Consider the following 20,344-nt stretch of genomic DNA (forward strand, 5'->3'; position numbering starts at 1 on the left):
AAGGAGTGGGGGACAGGGGGGACCAGTTTATCAACCGTATACTATGCCATTGCTTTATTCGATTCCCCATATCATCGAGGACTGTGACCGGTACATATGTGAACGCCGGATGTTTCGACGCTAACTTGAGCTCCTTGACCATAGACCATCTTGTCCAAAGTACGAGGGGTGTTCAAGTCAAACCGGGACTTTTCATTTTTCGCAAAAGTAAAATGAACTTACAGGCGAGAAATTAGTTTTATTTTTCAACGTAATCTCCAGCTGCACTAATGGACTTGTCCCAGCGTTTCACGAGGGCTTGGATGCCAGCAGCGTAGAAATCCTTACCGGCGCGTAGCAGCCATGATCGGACCGCATTCTTGACCTCGTCGTCGCATCTGAAGTGGCGGTCCCCAAGGAACGCCTTCAGTGGCCCGAAGAGACGGAAATCGCTGGGGGCGAGGTCTGGACTGTAAGGGGGATGTGGCAGCAACTCCCAGCCAAGTTCATGTCAGGTGCGTGTCGTGAGATGCGCGGTATGCGGGCGTGCATTGTCCTGTAGGAGGAGGACTCCTTTGGTGATGAGGCCCGGCTGCTTTTGCTTCAGCGCCTTATGCACATCCCTGAGAACCTGGCCGTAATATGCACTATTGGTGGTGGTACCACTGGGCAGAAAATCAACATGAACAACGCAGGCCTTGTCCCAGAAAACCGTGGCCATGACCTTACCCGCAGACGGGATGCTTCGGAACTTCTTGGGAGCTGGCGAGCCCGGATACTTCTACTGTTTTGATGCGCGTTTAAACTCAGGTGTGAAATGGTGCACCCACGTTTCATCGCACGTGATGATCCGATCAAGGAACGGCTGTCCTTCAGTGTCGAAACGGTACCTTAGCTCTTGGGAGATTTCCAGTCTTCTCTGCCGGTCAAACACGGAGAGCAGCCTCGGGACCCAACGGGCACTAACTTTCCGAAACTGGAGGTGTTCATGAATGATAGTGTTCAACGTTCCCACAGAAAGGTCCGTCTTTCGAGCCAGTTCGAGACATGTTATCCGTCGGTCCTTGAGGATCAGGCTCTCCACAAGTTGGATGTTCTCAGGAACTCTGGCACTGGGCTCTGAGCCGCCACGGCCGGGATCGTCCTGCACTGATGTACGGCCGTCTCGGAACCGTTTGCACCACTCAAACGCTTTGCTGCGGCTAAGTGTATCGTGGCCATACTGAGCCTGAAGTCTTCTGTGAATTTCAGATGACTTTACGCCTTCATTCACGAGAAACTTCATGACAATTCGCTGTTCGATGTGCGCGCTCACCTCGTTGTCGGCCGTCTTGTCCAGCACGTGTCTACTGTTTTGCACAAACTTTGGACCACCACGTGGTGAACGCGGAGGCCTGTCGCGTGTGAGAATGACGAAAAAGAAGTAGCGCGAGCCATTTATACACTCAGGAGACAGAAAGTCCCGGTTTGACTTGAACACCCCTCGTACTTGGCCCATGGAGATCCCTGCGCATCAGTGCAGGGCTCTTCACTCCCTTTTTGCTTTCGTGCAAGCCACTGGCCTCCTCGAAGAGCTTTAAACAGAACTCCGACCCGTTTTCGCTTCGCGCTTACCATTAATTCATCATCTCATATTAACCTCTGTAAAGTGGGGTCGGGTCCTTGGCTACCACGGGGAAACATCTCATGTCATCATCACTTCTCCATCATTTCTTGTTGTTGCTGTTGCTGTTGTTGCTTTATTGCATGGTACAATGGCACATAAGGTGTGCTGCTAGGGTAACTAGCACGGTAGCACACGTGGCTAAACGTCATAGATCTCTTACGTGCAGGTCCCATGGACTTCTGATATTCTTGTTCTTGGTTCCTCCTGTTGTTATTCTTGTTCGTTATTTGTACGTAATGTAAATACTGCATCATTCGTCGTGCCATACTCCTGTACGTAGCACCATAAACCACAATAAAAGTTGAGGGGACAAAAAGCTGGCAGAGTATAACTGGTAGCATTGTAGCCGCTGTGCCGCAGCCATATCGCCATCGCCTGGCATCCAGCCACATCTTCACCATCATGTTCTGTGTGGCACGCTCTCTCGACCGTGCACCGAGGCTTCATTATTCGTGCGCGTACTTTCATCTGGCATTAAACATCGTTCCTTTGTAGGGTACGGTTGTCGTGCTCCCTTGCTCTACTGACCGGAAATCGCAGGCTGTGGCTCAAACCCCACTGCTGCTGCTTTCGCGTTATAAGTAGTTACAAAAGTTTCAGCTCGAAATGTACTGTCTTCAAAGTTTGGGAGTATCCGCCAGTTCATCCATATATTCGCTCGTGCTTTGTCCAGCACGACCTGGCGTTTTTCTTTGTTTTCGCGCGGTGTGAGGGAGACGTGTTTCGAGTAAGCTGTTCCTGACACCGTACAGGTTTAGTGGCTGGAAAGTGAAACACTATATTGCTGCCAATGAAAAGTTCTAGCAACCTGGCACGTATGCGTTGATCACGAAGGCCAGCGACGAAGGCTCTCAAACAGAGAGCGGAGAGTCTGACATCTCTTTCTGCTTCATTTGCACTGCGCAGCTGTGATGGAATGATGGAAGAAAGACGCTGCACGAACACGCGGTGAGCGACATATAACCTTGAGGGCAGTGCAGCAACAACAGAAAGAGAAAGCCAGACGGAGCTATGTTTCCCATTTCACCCTTGCACAAGTTTGCTTGCTTGCTGCTTCCATGATCTCGCATCTATCGTTGATAGAAGAGGGCCGCTGCAAGAGACGAATAGAACACAAGAGCTCTCTCACATCCTATATATAGAGGGATTTATTCGGACCCCCCTACACCCCCCTAACACCCCCTCCATTTCTTTCCTGTACACACCGTGCAGGAGGGGGGGGGTGCTTGTTATTCCAGCTTTAAACACGTGTCGGCAATGCTACGAGTACATAAAGCTGCTGCTCTTGCTACGAACTGTAAAAATCCCCCAATTTTTCCACCCCACTCCGTTCTTGCGATTCTGGAGAAACCACTGACTCTGTATGTCACCTTTCCGACACATCGGTTATATATAGAGCCTGAAGTTTTAGGGTTTTACCCGATTCTTCCCCGAATTTGCACCCCGAATTGAAGGTTGCCTATTTAGGGTGAAACCCGATTTTTACCCGGCAAACTGCCCTCACTGGGACATCTATAGGAAGTCACTAAATTAATTGTTTGGCAGCAAATGCAGTTACATCACCGTTTCTACCAAACCAGTACAGTTAGTTTGAGTAGCTGAGCCCGATTTCTCCCCGAATTTAGCATACTGGAAGTTTTTCCACCCGAATTCGCATGGATTTAGTGCACACGTTTATTTACCCGATTTTTGCCCCCCGAATTTCGAAAAAAATATTTCCCGAAAACTTCAGGCTCTAGTTATATACAGAAAGAACAGAAGAGATAATGCTGTCTCAAACAGTCGGCGTTTATTTATTCTTTTTATATGAGTATAGTGTTGCAATTTGAATCCAATTCAGAAGGAAGAGTTTAAAAACTAAAATCTACACATATACTTTCATCGGGCAATTGGTTATTTTATGTGGTTGTTGTTGCAAGAAAGCAGCACGAGGAATCATCGTTTAAAAAAGGTTTGCTACAGTTCTGTCAGAGAACATTGTCTCGCTGCATTTTATGTCACGATTTAGTAGACTTCGTCATAAAGCCATGTGAGCTTTTCACTAACGTCTTCCTTCCTTTCTTTTACAGGACCTTGGCACACAGAGCATCGCAGCTTCTGCACTCAAGCAAGTGTAAGTACAAGGCACGACCATGCATCACACAAGTGGCGTCTCCATTGATTGTGGTTGCTGTAAATGTAATTTCTTCCATGACACGATTCTACACAAATCGATTACCGTTTTCGTTGCAAATGATTAGGACACAAAACCCCCCGTATGACAATGCATATCATTTTTCAGCTTCCCGACCATTTTCGTGTACATGCATCATTTGGACACCAATTCTTCGTCGCTTTACTGTTTTCTCTCATTGCCTTTTCTCTCTACCCCCTTTCTGTCTTATGGAATATGGAACAACGTTCTGTCGCATTTCAGTTTACCCACCGAAACTCGATTTGAAACGGTGCAGGAAGAAGTGTTTTTCCAGATTGAGGATTTGGCAAGAACTTCCATTCGTCGCTGATCGATGCGGATTACAGCTTCGCTCTGACAGCGTAAAGTGGGAAGCGAAATTTCATTTTCTCCTCGTTGCGGAAATGTTCATCCATCGTGATAATGTCGCTGGATGGGACAACACTGTTTTCACCAAGTTGCCGGAATGAAAAAAGTCGACCGAGGCAACGCTTGGCGCTTTCGGCACAGCGATGGTGCTGAGCAGCATCGAGGACAGGCATTGACATGGGACTTTTTCGGCATTCATTATGTTCATGCTTTAAAAGAATTCTCGATGGAAATGCCATGCAGAACTAAAAATGGGAAAAGAAAAATCGTGCGCCCCGAACAAAAGGGAGCAACAATTATTTTAGCAAAGGGTATTCTTGCCCTCTGTCTGTGCTTTCATCTGCAGCTCCAGGGCGCACGACCCGAACTTAAGGTATGCCGCCTATAGTACGCCTTTCAATCGGCTGGTCGACCATTCGACAACATCCCCTGGAATACCTTCGTAGAAAATGGTACCCAACTGATGGCATTCTTCTCCTCCTCCTCCCCCCGAACACATGATGCGTATGACTCTGGTCGGGATTCTTTTCTGGGTAGGTCTTTTATGGATCAACATTCTGGCGTCCTTTCCTATCTTTGACGCGATTCTAATTCCTATACGAATAGTAACGGTGCGTGATGCATGCTGTCCCCCCTTACTTAAAAGAAAAACGCACACTCAGTAATTACTTGGTCTTGGTTAGATATACGCATTGCACTAAAGAACCGAAACCGCGGTTGCACTAAAGAACATGGGACTGTAGAACTACTGTTAAGTCAATAAATTTTCTAGTTTTTTTTAGTCCATTTCTTTCAGACAGTGGTAAAAGAACTTGAAGTCACCGTGCTTCGGACGGAGTCCCAATCAGCAACCTTTATTCCACAAGTTCCGGAACAAACTGTCTGTCCTGTGTAGGTCGAAGACACCATACCATCACTACACGCGCAGTGCTGCACTCGCGCACGCTGTTTTAAGCCCGGGGTGTTTAAACCCACGCATATCCCACCTAGTCTGAAATACAGTCGACCCCCGTTTACCCGGACGGTGCCGTTCCCGGCGAAATCGTCCGGATACCGGGGCATCCGGATAAATGAAACGACCGAATAGAAACGTCCTACAGAACAAGGTTTAATTAAAACACAGAAATCTCATCAATGACAGCTGTTACATAGTAGTGTAGGCACTCGATTCCTGCAAACTTTTGCTAATTGCATAGAGTTGAGCCACGCTGTTGCGCTACTCGAAGAATGTCAGTGCGGACGCAAAGTGTCAATGTCGGAGTCTTTTTTCTCACTTGCGTCATCGGCACCGTTTTGCTGCACATCATCGGAGGCAATAGCAACAATCACACCGTCATCAGTCATAGCTGCACACGCGTCATCATCCTTATCAACTTCAACGTAGTGAGAAACTACAGCATCATCTACGGCAGTCACAATGAGCCTCTGCATCAGGGATCGCAGCAGGCCCTCGGGTCGGAGTTTTCCCCTCTAGAACCGGACAGTTGCTCGAGATATTTCAAAATGACTCGACTGGTCAACGTGACCCAATGCACACAAATAGAAAAGGGGGTCATCGTGCACGGTTGTCTCCCCTACGGAGGAATGTAGGTTCCAGACGTGTGACGGGAATAACCCCAACACAGCGAAAAGGGTGACGAAGCGGGGTCAGCGTCTCCTCTTACTCACGGTAGTCCGGATAACTGAAGCTGGATTACAAGAAGTTTCGACTTTCGTTCCCTGGAATTCTTGTCCGAGTCCGGAAGCTGAAGTCCGGATAAACGAGAACAAAATACATGGAGGAAAATCCGTTCCCGTGCCTTTTGTCCGAATACCGCGGGATCCGGATAAATGAAGTCCGGATAAACAGGGGTCGACTGTACTTAGGTTATAAATGTCTTCCCTGTTCCGTGTTCGCCTTGATCGGCGCATAGCAAACAAACCTCTGTCCTAACACTGCAAGGAAGTCGCGTTCGCAGGGCCCTTCAATGACTCCTCAATCGGCGCCGGGAGCAACAACCAATCATTCGGTTAGCCAGTCCTTATCGTGGGTGCCTGATATGTCCGCGCACCTTAACATGAGCTCTATGTAACTCGCTATCCGCCCGTCTTATCATGTAGATGCAGCAAACCTCGGCAAACATCACATTCGCAGGCAATGGCATCCACGCGTTTTGTCCATTGTAGTACCGGACTCTCCATCTTGGAAATCTACGCTTCTCTTCACGGTCCTCCCGATGTTTATCCTATACGTGGTCCTCGGGGTACTTCATCCAGTAACCTAACTAGACTGTGGTGCAGTTCCGCTGGCGATTTTCTGGCTGTCGTAAGCGATGCCGTCCGAAAAACAATAGTCGCAACAGACGACTCTCAAGATTATCACGCTGCAAATGGCAAAGTTTGTTCATGACTGTTTGCCCTATCCTTTCCGCCTGCGCCATAAGATCCCTAGCCATCGTATCTCTTCCATCGTATTTTTCATAATTTAGTATCTTGGGCGCCGACGAGCAGCGTTCATCTCACCGAGGCTGGATCATACTTTCAAGGTCGGGTTGTGACACTGTAATCACGACTATATACTTGCTCTGCTCGCTGCCACAATGCTAAATACTGTAATGCTCTTCCTTAGAATATTGCATCGCTACAAGACCCTCCCAGGAATGTAAAATTGCTTTATCAAGGTATTTCTTGGCCATGTAACCCCTGATTCACCTCAGTCTTTTCTATTGTCGATGTTCGTTTACGTTGTGTTGTCAATGTCGCTTACGTTGCATGTTCGCACATTATTTCTTTGTATTTTATTATTTATTGATCGTTATTCGTTATTATTATTTGTTCTCCTGATCCTTACTGATTTGAGTGAGTGGGCTTTCACTTTTTTCATAACTGTGCCTACGCGCCTGTGACCGCTCCGTTATGTAACGCACTAACGGGCGTCTACCGTACGATCAAATAGATAAATTAGATCGCCATGGCAAAGCGAACAAATGCTTGATGCAACTTTTCGTTGAAAACTTCGCGTGCAGTCTTCTTGAATTGCTTGATGCGCCACCACAACGTCGATCTGTGTCAAAATTCATCGCGGATGCCACATTAGATGCTGCAGACAACACCAATAGCAATAATAATAATTTTATTTTTGCCATGGTGCCAAAAAATTATTATTATGATTATTACAAATGTCTGCAGCAGAACTAAAGTGACACCTGCAACAAGTTTTGAATTATGAAACTAGTACTTCCGAAACAGGACACGTATCAGCTCAACCTAAGACAAGGGGGCAAAGATGAGAACAAATACACAACACTAACAAACAAAGTTAGCGTTATGTTTGTTCGCATCTTTGTCCCTTGTCTTAGGTTGAGCTGATACTTGTCATGTTTCAAGGTCACGAACTACCCACCTATAAGTTGTAGTTTATTACTTCTGGTCATCTTGAAATTCATCCACGTGGGAAGTAACCTAGGAATGATCCCGCACATGGGTGGGTCACGGCATTTGGTAGCATGTTGTGTGTCATTTGACATCTCGTGCATTGGCCAACCATGGATTCAGTGTCAGCGCCGACACCTGGCCACCATATACAAAGTCCTATCTTTTTATTGACGATTCCTGCATGCCCCGGATGCAGAGTTGCAAGAATATCTCGCGGAAGCGCCTGAGGGATGATGACTGTCGTTTCCCAAAGTAAGCAACCATCCCATGTGGGCTACTGAATGACGCATCCAGTGCGGCTTGACATCATCCCCGAGGTGTGACGACCCCAGCCATGCTGAGTTCAGTGTCGGATCTGATACCCCTGTCACACGGACACTATCGAATCGCATTGAGCCAATGCTCGTCGAACTCAAGACGGATCCGCTGCTGCTACACGGACACGTTCGAGCAGCATCGGACCCAGATCCTGCTTAACCCGATCCAGTTCGTTAAACGGGATTGAGATTCTCGAGACGGCTTGAAGACCGCCATTGACGTCCTCGAACTCAGCGAATTTGTAGTAGTAAACAAAAACATACATTAATTTCCAAATGTTCCTGTACATGTCCATGGAATTTCACGGTAACGGTTTTAGTCTAGGTATGACGGGCGACTGCGTTTTCCAATTTGTTTAATCTCGGCCCCTCCGGCACCGCGCCACCTTAAAGGCTTGGTAAACAGCACAATGCGGAAGCGGTTATTGTCCACTTTTTAGGAACATATTTGTCAATCCCGCCGTACTGCCTAGGGGCTGTGAGCGCTGCACGTCGACAAGCCAACCTTTCAATACGCATCGAGTTGGACCGCGTAGCAGCATCGCGCACCGAACTCTCTCGATGCGGACCGGATTCAATCCGCATTGGAAGTGCCGTGTGACAGGGGTATAAGACGGCAATGAATTCCTTCTTGTCTCCAACCAGCATTTACTTGTGCCTTGTGGAAATTCTTCAATCGAAAACCGTACAAACGTCGATAACGGTTGCAGCTTAGATATGCACCCTCTGAAACCTCTGCTAATGTTCTTGCTCAGGATGGAAGGCCAAACTCCAGGATCTACATCTTATAACCGCTGCTCCGTTCAGTTTGACCTCTGTCTTGACATGTTCTGCGCGTCTTGTAGGGGTTTTCGATAACCTCATCTTGTAGATGATTAGCATGCCCTTGTTAGGAATCATAAAACGGCATATATGCAGGCAAGCCGGTGGACAAACTCTATGGTAAATAAGGCTGAGCACTGGGCGAACGCTGAAGACAAAACGTGTTCTCTTCAGCGTTCGCCCATAGTGCTCAGGCTTATTTACCACGGACCTTGAGATGAAGTGCATTGCAGACTTTTTGAAAAACACACGTGTTTCAAGTAACCCTTCGTTTTGTAGAAATCGCGTGTTGCATATTCTTGAAGCGAAATCTAATTTCTGTAGCGCTATCCGCAACGACAACGAGTACAAATCTTTCACTCGACCTTTCAACTTCTTCGGCTTACTTGTATACATCCCACTGACTTAGCCGAAGTGTAGCAGACCTCCTTCGTGCACTTAGTGATCTCCGAAGCGTTCTGATTCTGGCAATATCTGCAGTCCAACGCAGGTTTCAGCGTCAGTCCGGGATCCAGAAATAACGCTTCTGGGTCGCTTGATCCCTATACAGCACTGCAGACGATCGCGAAGCATATGTTGTCCGAGCCCGTGAAGATGCAGAACTCGGGGAGTCTTCGAACCTCAGCTTTCTACTTCGCAATGATGATGATGATTATCATCTCTCTTGTAGAAGTTTAATCGCCGTACAAATCCTCGGAGATCAAATAATAAAAGTGGAATCGCCGAAAAATCCCCTCGGGGGATACAATATTGCGTAGGCGCCGTATGGACCTCGTTATACCAGCACTCTGACAATTCCCGTGGAAGTGATGTGATGTGATGTGATAAAGAAAAAAAAGGGGAATGTGAGTTTCGACGAAGTCCCGTGGAAGAGCAGAGATGGAACTAATGCGCTACGGTAGAAAACTAGGCTAGTTGGTGACAGTTCGTAACGAAGATAACAAAGCGCCACGAAAACACAGAAACAGACAGAGCGAGACGTCTCGGGTCCATAAAAGGTTAAGAAAACTAAGGCTACGAGAAAAGAGTTAGGAGCGTCGACTTTCACCCGTGATTTCGTCAGCGTGTTCCATGTCACATAGGCACCAGGTCTGGTCTATCGAACGGCTTCATGTGTCCCAGATATGCCACGGTTGTTGCAGCAGCTTGCGACGTTACATCTCCAGTAGAGTCAGTGGACATCGCTGATTGAGGTTGCTCCGTATCTGTGGATTCCACTTGAAGTAACCGAAATTCGGCCAGAGTCCCAACCGGCGGCATTAATTGTATATCTGTCAAGAGAGACGAAGTGTATAACCCGTAGATCGAGTATACTATCGCTACACACGCGCTGCTGCTCTTGCGCATTAAAAACGAGGTATTTTAAACCCATACGTAAAAAAGGGGGCGTTCGTCGAACAGCGCTGATGGTTTTTATTTTATTCGAAGTTGAGAACAGTTATCAAAATCTACATATGCGTGCAAAACGGAACACAATTACCGGAGGTGTCCCTGGGTTCCCGAATTTTGTTTTCGATAAAGAAATCATGTCTTAACCAACCTTACCACGCGGCGACTTTTCTGGTTATCTGCACTGCCCAGTAACCTTTATTTGAGAGGAGCTCAAAACAGCTCGGCATGCCTCAGGACTCTTTCCCGAAATTAGACTGCACCGGAAGGTTAGCTCCCGGGCCCCGCGTTGAAGGGAAAGAAACGCGAAACTGTGTGCCACACATAATGGCATTGATAAGCGAACATTCACCGACTGCTTCACTGCCAGAACAGTTGTCTGCCACTTTGTCATACGCTGTCACGCGTAGTATTACGCAATTACAGACTGTCGCATCCGACATAGTCAACATGCGCCGGACTGTCATCTTGTTTGCCAATAGGAAGATCATGGCGAGCCTTTCTCGCAGTTTGGTCCCTACACAGAACTTGCAATGCAATCCGTGGCCAATATGTGAGTCCGGTGTTCCGGAGTGAGTAACAATGGGCAACTAACTTATTTATAAGTAAGCAATAGGGATGTAGTTATAGTTCGCGGAGCTGAATGAGGCCAGCTTTTGCTGAATAAGGTAGCCATTCCATTATACTTTCCAAGATTCTGAACCTGCTCCAGCTTCAGCAATCAACTGCAGTTCATGTTCCCAGATTTCGATGCCACTACAATGCTTTCTACCCATAGAACTATTGTATACATACAGCATTTGCCTTTTGCCTATGCAAGTGTAGTAGCATTACTGGTCAGTTGGACTGCTTTAAAGGGACAGTAAAGTGAAATCCACTCGATGTTAAACAGACAGTTGTTAAACAGACACTGGATGTTATTTTTCTATGTCACTTTGCAGAATTCATCTTCCTGATGAAATACACAAAGCATACGCTCTCACTTTTACGTGCTTTTCATGCTAATGGGTTTCCAAGATTAATATTTCGCGAGCCTCATCCGAAGTATTACCTGACGTATTTGAAGCAGATTAATTGCTGTTACACTTTCTTTGAAGAATAATAATTCTTGAGCAGTCTCGTTGAATTCGGAACCTGCAATTCTCTCTGTCTCTCTCCGCGTCGTCTGCTCCCGACTGCGATTAGGCATCCGGCGCGGTTGACGACTCGAAAGAGAAACCCGACTATATGTTGTAGTGTTCCTGGTTGCGCCCTTTCATGCATATTCGAGGACGGGCGTTTTTTTATCCCAGAATTTCAGTATAAAATACGCGAGAGCGAAAGTAGTTCGAGGGTTGTTGCTAGTCAGTGTTACTAGATGATGTATTCCGCGACGCTTGCTTGGCACAGCTATCTTTGAATTTGGATTGCTAATAAAGCTACTCACTGTATCATAGAGCTGTTATGTGTCTGAAGGTATAACCTTTCGTAAAAACGACCCGTTAAATAACCAAGCGGAGTCACTGTTCTGGCACTGTCAGTTTACGAGGTGCTACCAAGCGATTGAGGCCCTGACGTCTGCTCGTTCATTTTGCCCCACTGTCAGAACATTCGTGCACTTCATCTTCGTCTGTAGGCACCACCCATGGGCACTGAATCACAAATCATGTGCAGTTTTATACTCTTGTCAGCATACGGGTGAACACGACTGCAGCTGTATACTCTCTTGCGAGATATGTTCATTAATCAATGGCGTAGCCAACATTAGGTGACTCCATTAGCTGGTGCGGCGTACCCCTTTCCAAGATGTCTTCTTTGCTGTTGTGCTGCACATTATTGGAAACCTATCGTGATCACGTTGGATAATCGATACGTTGCGAAAGCACGAGTAGCTCATATAGTAGAGTATTTGAACGCGTCAGGTGAGAACACCCCGGAGACCGTTTCGGGCACCAATGACGTGCGAGATGATTACGCGAACACGTCACATTGTGACTTCCGAATTGGCACGAATAACAGGAAGGCACTCGAGCAGTAATTCATACGGCATTCGTCGTCAGCAGGTTCCCAATCCAAGGCCCCAAGGGCGTTTTCGCAGCTTCTCACTGAACAGCGGAACGTATGCAGCGTTGGTCACGAAAAGGAAGAGAAAAAAAAGAAAGGGGGGATGTGCCAGGAGCGTTATAAAACTGCGTATTTTACGTGAACCTTTATCGGAAGCGTTTCGAGCCGGCCAGGAATTTGCTGGCCATACCGTCGGCGACGCTCATTTACGTTAAATTGCGCTAATTGCGCGCGCAGCCTAATTTACGTTCCGTTCGCTGCACCAAATAGAGAGGCACACGAGTTTCTCAAAAGATTCGGGGGGAAGCAAAAATCGCCAGCGATAACAGCGGTACAGCAGTGTTTCTGGAATTCTCCTCGCTAATCGTTTTCATCGCGGGAATATTGAAGTGCGTGCGTACGCTAGGATTTTAAAACCATGCGGGAAGGGGAGCGCCAGCAACAAATGGACTGTCGGGATTGTTTTCCAGATAGAAATAGCGAAATGGCGCTGTGCATAGCTCGATTAGCGTTGTTGACTGTGTGAAACGAGGCGGCGGTAGTGGAAGCACCGTTCTGGGCGAAACGAGCGGTGGTTACAGAAACTTTGTATGTCGTGTTTTTTTGGCTCGGGACGAACTAAAGTAAGATCAACGTGGACTGTGCTACAATTATTTCTCGTACTTACTGCGTTTAATTTGAACAGCGGTTGTCTTTGCTAAAAGAACTGCTTAACAGACGGGGGAATTGGTACATACTCTATAGCGGATGCTGTGAACATTTGGACAGTGTTCGACAATTGATCCCAAGGTTGCGGGATCAAACCCGGCCGAGTACGCCAGCAACTTGGTGGCAGGGTACAAGTTGCTTTGACACACGCCGTCTTCCGCGAGGGACGTTAAATACGGTGTGCCGTTTGTTGAGATTTCAGCGCGCTTTAAATAACTCTCGGGTGGGCAAAATTAATTCCCAGACCGACCACTGTGGCGTCGCTCATGATCGTAGTAGACTCGGGACGTAAAGCCACAAATTAATAATAATAGAACGTTGGGAGAAACAGACGAAACATAAAGGACCGCTATTGGCCCGATAAGCATTCTAGACTTGGTCGTCCAAACCATTTAAACGGGTTGATAATATATTGTTGCTTTTTCGTGAGAAGCTGCGGTGGGTTTTCTTTTCTCACACAGTTGTTTCCTTCTCGCGTTATCGTACTATAGTCTCAACCACGTGTCGCGTGTGTAGGTCACACGACCGCCTGATTATTTTTGATACCCCTATAAGGCTAGGGTTCGCATCCACACAAGCTCACGTGCATGGTGCGCCAATTATGAACTTTGTAAATCTTACTTTCCCCGAATGTTCTCGGAGTCTGTCGTTTAAACAACATTTAGTTTCTCGCACATTTATTCTACCACATAACATGGGAATCGAATATACTACCCCTGTCACTCATTCAACATTTTACTTCACAACTCTGAGTATTCCCTTTGTTTGCTACTTGCCTAGGCAAAGAACTCAACTTAATTGCAACCGAGGGAATGAGGGAGCTCCAATCCTTGCACCCACCGTGCTGTCAGGGTGTTTTTCCTGGGCTTCCCTCCGAAGTTGACCCAGGACATACGATATCCGCCGCTTGGTAGGTAGATCGTTCGGTAAGGCACACCTCGAGAGCGGGAGTGAGGAACGAACCAGGAAATTGGAAAAACACTTTTGCGCCATATTTCCGAAACAATGAAATAAATTTGGGGTCCGTATTCCCCCTGCAACTTCGAGAGAAATTCGTCGCGACGGAAATTATCACGACGCAACGTTGCGGTTTTCTAGCACGTATACTACGATTAGTGATTGGTGGCATCGGTTACAAGTATTGCGGCCGACGAGTTACGGAATGTTCGGAACATTGTAACCGTAACCAAAGAGAGAGAAAAAAATTGAAAAATTCGCATAGGCTCCCCTGACACTTGTCGTGCTAGCATCAAAAGAAAAAAAAACTCTTTCATACTTCGCTTTAAAAGCGAACCAAGTGCATTCATAACCTTGCGCAACAGGGCCATCTCAAATTCGGGAATCGTCTTGATGGTGGTTAAAGCGACGATGAAGAGATTCTCGAAAATTTGGAGTTCTTGGCGGAGAATGGTTCTCAAGTATGATTTTCATCTGAAACATACGTGATATTTGCCATATTGCGTTGGGCGCAGTTCATACGCAAAAGTAGCGGCGAGCGGCCGCTATACACGTCCCCTATACAAACGGCCTGACGTCACTTGCATCATTTGCTCGTTGCAAGCGCGTCCGCCAATGGAGCAGATCGCCTGCTCGCACGTCGCGTCTATAGTTTCGACATACATCACGGCGGCAACAGCCAACAACACATAAATCGTGATTATGACCTGGGGTGATTCACCGCTGGAGAGCAGTACACTCCCCCATGACGTGCGAAACATTAGATGTGAGGTATGAGAATGAAGTTAAAGTTATGTACAAGTATACAACAATTGAGCTGTCCTCCTCTGGCTGCGCTACGCCGCTCAAAAGGAAGATGAAAACAAACAAACAAAACACGCACGCACGCACGCTAGCGGCGCATACGCTACACGGCGCTATACACAGACACACACGCACGCGCGTGAAAGAAGCACAAATGGTCAGTGGAATACAGAGCATGACACTACGGCAACAGTCAGGTATCGCAGCAGTTGCCCTTTTTTGGTCGTGGTTTTTAGTTTTCTATCTCCGCTATTTAACGAATCTCCGATTCATACTCAACATAGTGAATGTGTAACATACAGGACACAACTTAACAACACAGGAATGCACTAAAGATGCTTGTAGAGGTTTTGACTTTTGAGGGTATCGTCGTGGTCCCTTTAAGGCTATCGAATGGTGTCAACAGTCGAGTAACTCCCTTTGACACGGTTGACGTCCTGTACGAAACGGTGTCGACACTGTTGACTTGGCAAAGTTTGCAAGCCCTGTCGATGGGCACCACCACCGTGCTTCTCAGCTACATAAGCTGGATGAACGGGGACGAAAGCGGCCCTTCCGTCGCTGTCTCTCTTGCAGATCCAGACGAGCGCAAACAACCTCACCTATTGGGCCGTTGGAAAATGACGGGCTTAGCCTAATTGGTTCACCCGAACTCTTTATCGCTCAAATAGAAGTCGCTAAGCCTGCATAATTTAGTTTTGTAGCGAGGTTATACTCGTAGGTCGTATCACAAATACCTTTTCTTGGCGGGCTCTTACGAGAGGGGAACAAAGAGCCTGTTCGTGCGATAAATTGTTGTGGTGTAAGGTCGATGAATGAACGGTCGAACGGTAAATATGCAGCGGGTGGCGTTCAAGAGGATCGTGATGTTGGACGAGAACCGAAAATTAACGAGCCAGAAAGGTAGGCTTTTCTGACACAGGGAATAACACGCAGTTCTCATGTAATGTGTACACAGCAGCACAACTTTGACGCTATACTTCAAACTTTTGAGGGGTTTGTTTAACTTTTGCTGGAAATTCCTCCACTTTGTCACCAGTCTATGGAACCTCCTTTTCGCGTGCACAAAAAATTCAGTGGCGATTTAGCGGTAAATGCGAGAGAAATGCGTTAGCATTAAGCGCCTTTTCCGGTCCATACTTGACTTCCGGTTGTCCACCTCCGGTCTATACTTGACTTCCGGTCCGACACTTTCAATAACCTTATGTAAGTCCATTTAATTCACCCTAATTACGTTTACTTTACCTTAATTACTCTCAATTTCCCTTTAATTGACGTTAATTACCCTTAATTATGTTTAATTACCTGCGGTTACCTTCGGCAATCTTTTTTCATTTAAACCTTTAAACTCAACTTTCTTGCTTTAATTGCCTTTAAGTACTCTTGCCTCTTACTCTTAATTACCTGAACTACTTCAATTTAATTTCAAATCATTTACCTCCAATTACATTTACCCTCTTATATTATATCCCCTTTACATGTCCGCTCATACTTCTGTCTCTGTGAGGCTTCACCGTTTCATACACAGACGCACACGCATACATACATACAGCTTTTTCCATTGTGACACTCCTAATGCTAAGGCATTAATAACTTCATGCACATTACAAATACGTTACGTTGTCAAATACGAGTCGAACGCAGTCTTAATTGGCTTTTTCTTTTGCCCTTTACGCATCTCCACCCTTCATCCTCCATCCGTTTTCTTTTTCTTTTTTGCTATAGTGGTGACGATGCTCACTTCTGTGTAGCCAACAACGGCGAGACGATGCTGTCATTACCCCCCTTTTTTGTTTTCCTTTGTTTTGTTTTTTTGTAGCTGGATGACGACTACCTATCATTTTGAATTGGAAGCAGAATAAAAGTAAGTAAAGGGCCACTCTCGATTAAAAAAAAATGTTTGTCTCGAAAATCAACGTCACACAAAGACTTCAAACGCGAAACATATAGGGTATCAGTGAACGTTATATATTTTACTATTTTTTAAAGGAACCGCTAACATGTTCACCAGGAGGTAGCTTACGTCATCACGTGCACTGAATCAACTTCACCGAATACAAAGAAAGCCTGCTTAAAGGGACGGTCGCATGCAGAAACCCATCTATGAGGTACCCGGGCATACAGGGCTACACGGAAACACCTGTGCTGACGCGGCTGCGAGACGCGCCGCACTTGATGCGGCCACGCCGGTGCCCCTACTGCCGCTCCCAGTGTCTACGTGTCGACTGCTAATACGGCGTCTCTGCGGCGACGGCACCCGCCAGTTTCTTGTAGACGCTATCTGACCTCATGCATTCCTGCAGTCCATCAACCCCTCACTGGATCGAGTTTGTCATCGGCTGCCGCTGTACCCGCGAGGGGAGTCCCTTCTACATCGTCTTCGGCTGAACGTTGCCCTCACCCGTTCAGTCCTGTTCAAAATCGGCCGCGTCCCATCTCCCACTTGCCCCTGCTGCGCCATAGAAGACGATATCTCCCATCAGCTCCTCCACTGTCAGCGTCACCACCATCATCGAGCCGTGCTCTGGCAACACCTCTCAGAGCTTGGGTGCACGGACGGACGGACAGACGTTTCTCTCGCAACACTCCTTGGCCCCGTGCAGCGAGCTAGCCTGTGGAGTGTCACAAAAGCGGTGCTCCGCTTTCTGCGTGATATGGGCCTCCTGGGCTCCCTGTGAGCCGAGTTTCTTTTTCATTTTTTTTTCTTGTTTTTATTTATTTATTTGTATTTTTGTTATTTCTTTTTCCTTTCTTATTTATGTTTTTCTTTTTTTGTTTAGGGAATAGCAAGCCGGCATGCTGCATGGCTGACCTTTCCCCTTTCTTTTTTTCTTTTTCCTTTTTTCTGCCAATAAATCCCCCCTCCCCATCTATGAAACCGATACCACTATGTTCCGCATCGGCCGACAATCTACCGGGCTAGTTTTTTCGTCCGAAAGGTGCTTAGATATGAAATAAACGCATTTTAAAGACCAGCGCTGCCGCAGAAGCTCCGATGGCGTGACGTTCCTCCCTCAGCGGAGAATTGAGAGGGCGGCGCTCGGAGGAGAAAAGCGTCGTCCAGACGCCCGTAACTCTGTGGGACGCCCGCAGACCGCGGCATTCCTTTTCTCAAGGTCGCGCCTCCGTTGGTTCTTAGAGAGTGACATGTTCTCGTTTTTCCAGAGAGGGAATTCCGGCATACTCTCAACAACCGGCGTCTGCTCTTGTCATGTATTCCACCGAATAACAGTCAAACTACGCCACTATTTCGCGTGGTATTTTTGATGCCGTGGTCTGTGGCCTATGACTGAGGTATAAAATGACACTATAGTTTCGAAATCGACTGGAACAGATACGACACTCCCTTTAATGCCCCCTCTTTCTCCTTCGGCACGTGGACACGTAGAGTCGCGTTGTCGTCTGTTTCAGCCAATCGCCACAGACGATTTCGAACACAGGCTTTCTGTGGCTACCAGTGGTCGCCCATGCGGTTGATGCCGGCTCATCTCCATAGCTACAGCCTCTGAAAGCATGGTCGTGGTTGGCGGGCTCTTAATGACTACGTCATGTCGCTGAACGCTCGTTTCGTAGCACCGTCGGGAGCGTTTTCACTTTCCGTCCGTTCCCGGTCTACGTTCCAGGACAGCCAGCACAACCGGGGTGGCCAACACGGTGCATAGACGATGGCAGTGTATTCTGGATTGGACCTGGCCACACATCATTGCACACGTCAACATACATGTAGGGACATAAAAATGGCTGGGCTCATAGTCCGAGGTCAAACCGCTTGGACACAACGCGATTGCTGTTTTTGTGCGTCGCTTAGCCGACATCCTTGTAGTGAAACACGTAGATTTGCAAATGAGGCTTCGTACTGACCACTCCCAAAGATTCGGTAACGACGCCGGTCCTAAGATTCACTCAGCCGATGCGATGCACGAGGAATCTCATATCGCCTGTGCACCTTTGTATTTACGCTCGCAGAATATACGCGTTCATCTCTCAGTTTTATGCTAATGGGAATGTGTTGGCAAGCGCAGAAACGGAATATAAACAGTCAGGTGACTTCAAAATGACGTTGGCAAAATGATGTGTGTGTCAACCAGGGCGGTGATTTTGCCACAAGCGACCGCTTGAGGGTAGTTACAAAAATGGCGGTCGCACTGGGTGAGGTGATTCCAACTTCTCGCGCCGTTGCATGCTGTATCGTCTCTCTTGAGCGGCGCCGGGAACAGGTGTCTTCCTCGCCGTTGGGACCACACCGGTCGCCGCATGGTTGGCCACGCGATTCGATCTACGGGAGCGTACTGTGAAATGCCACCGCACTTGGACCAGCCGTGGGGACGGGATTCTCATCAGGGTCAGTGGTGTCAGGTGTGGGTTTCCAACCACGTCCAGTGTAAAGGCGCCTCACAGCACCGCCTACGAGAGACGATACAGCACGCCACGGCGCGTTGTTTCGACGCTGCGACTACAACGGTATAATCTCTTCCTCCACTTATCTTTCCCCTGATTGGGAACCAAAAGGGGATCTCTGCGGCTAGCACTCCTCATTCGAAGTCGGAAGGCGACATTGGATGTGGCGTCGCACAGGAACAACGTTGGCACGGGGTAACTTCATCAATTCTCCTGGCGGTAAGCGTGGTACAGGGAGCATCCCAATGAAGGCTACTGAGGGATGCTCGCATGTTTCGTGGTGGGTAGTTCTGCGGGACTACCCGAAACCCAGAGCAAGACGGGACACACTCCCTCTCTTGTACCACCATCATCTCTCCCCCCCCCCCCTCCCGCCCCCTTGTTGCTCCGAGCCGCCAAGCCTGTGCAGGCTAACCACACCTTTCCCGATTTCGCCCCACCGGAGTTCCGTTGCGTGGACATATATTTTCTAAAATTATAAATTTATTGTTGCATACAGAGAAACAATACTTTTTTGAATGCACATTTGGTTCGATTCGCTATATGTATCCGCACGCATCCTTCGTCACTATTACGTATTATTTCGCAACCGCATTCGCACTTTTTTTTTTTCGCATAATAAACCAGGTGGTGGCCCTCCCGTAAGGGCTGCACATCTCCCGAAGACATTGCGTAAGTGATTGCATATCATCAGAGCCATTCCGAGGGTGGGGCGAGAGGGGCAACTGCACCATGCGCCTTCCCCAGAGCCAGACGAAGTTGTGTTCATTCTATCTCTCTCTCTTTTCACTATAGAATTCAAAATTTCAAACAGTGAAAGACGGGCATGTTGATAGGAGTCGATAATTGATTAGCACACGAAAACAAAAACGAACAACCCACCGTTGCTCTGCTTTTCACTACCCTTGTAATGCAGAACATTTGTGCAGCAAAATAAACTATTGTGGAGGGTACTTGAATATGAAGTGTTCAATTCAACGAGCAATTTTCTCCCTGACTGTTTTACAGAATCCTCTTAGTCAGCAGTGCTCGGGGGGATGGGGGAGGGGGCTTCACACATATTTTGCCCCAGGTGGAAATTTACCTCAGGATGGCTCTGCATATCATCTCACGATATTCTCAAGAAAACTGCAACCAAAGAAAGGGTGGTATTTGCTGCAGGATTACAAATGCTGTCTCGCGATAATAATAATAGACTAATAATAATAATGGTGCCGTCATGTTACACGTAAAGTTTGCCTGCCTGTAGTATGGCGACATGCTGCACGTGCTGCAGGGTAGGACAGCGGATAATTTCGACCACCT

The 20,344-nt window shown here is 47.4% G+C and overlaps 1 protein-coding gene across 1 annotated transcript in view; it reads left to right on the forward strand.

Moving 5' to 3' along the window:
* LOC135377773 (CD109 antigen-like) overlaps positions 1 to 20,344 on the forward strand; it is a 225,577-nt gene that overhangs the window by 24,610 nt on the left and 180,623 nt on the right. The window contains exon 2 of the mRNA XM_064610439.1: positions 3,715 to 3,758. The gene's annotated coding sequence lies outside the window, so the exon portion shown is untranslated. The remainder of the gene's footprint in view (positions 1 to 3,714; positions 3,759 to 20,344) is intronic.

This window comes from Ornithodoros turicata, chromosome 1 (assembly GCF_037126465.1).
Source record: "Ornithodoros turicata isolate Travis chromosome 1, ASM3712646v1, whole genome shotgun sequence".
Lineage (NCBI taxonomy): Eukaryota > Metazoa > Arthropoda > Arachnida > Ixodida > Argasidae > Ornithodoros > Ornithodoros turicata.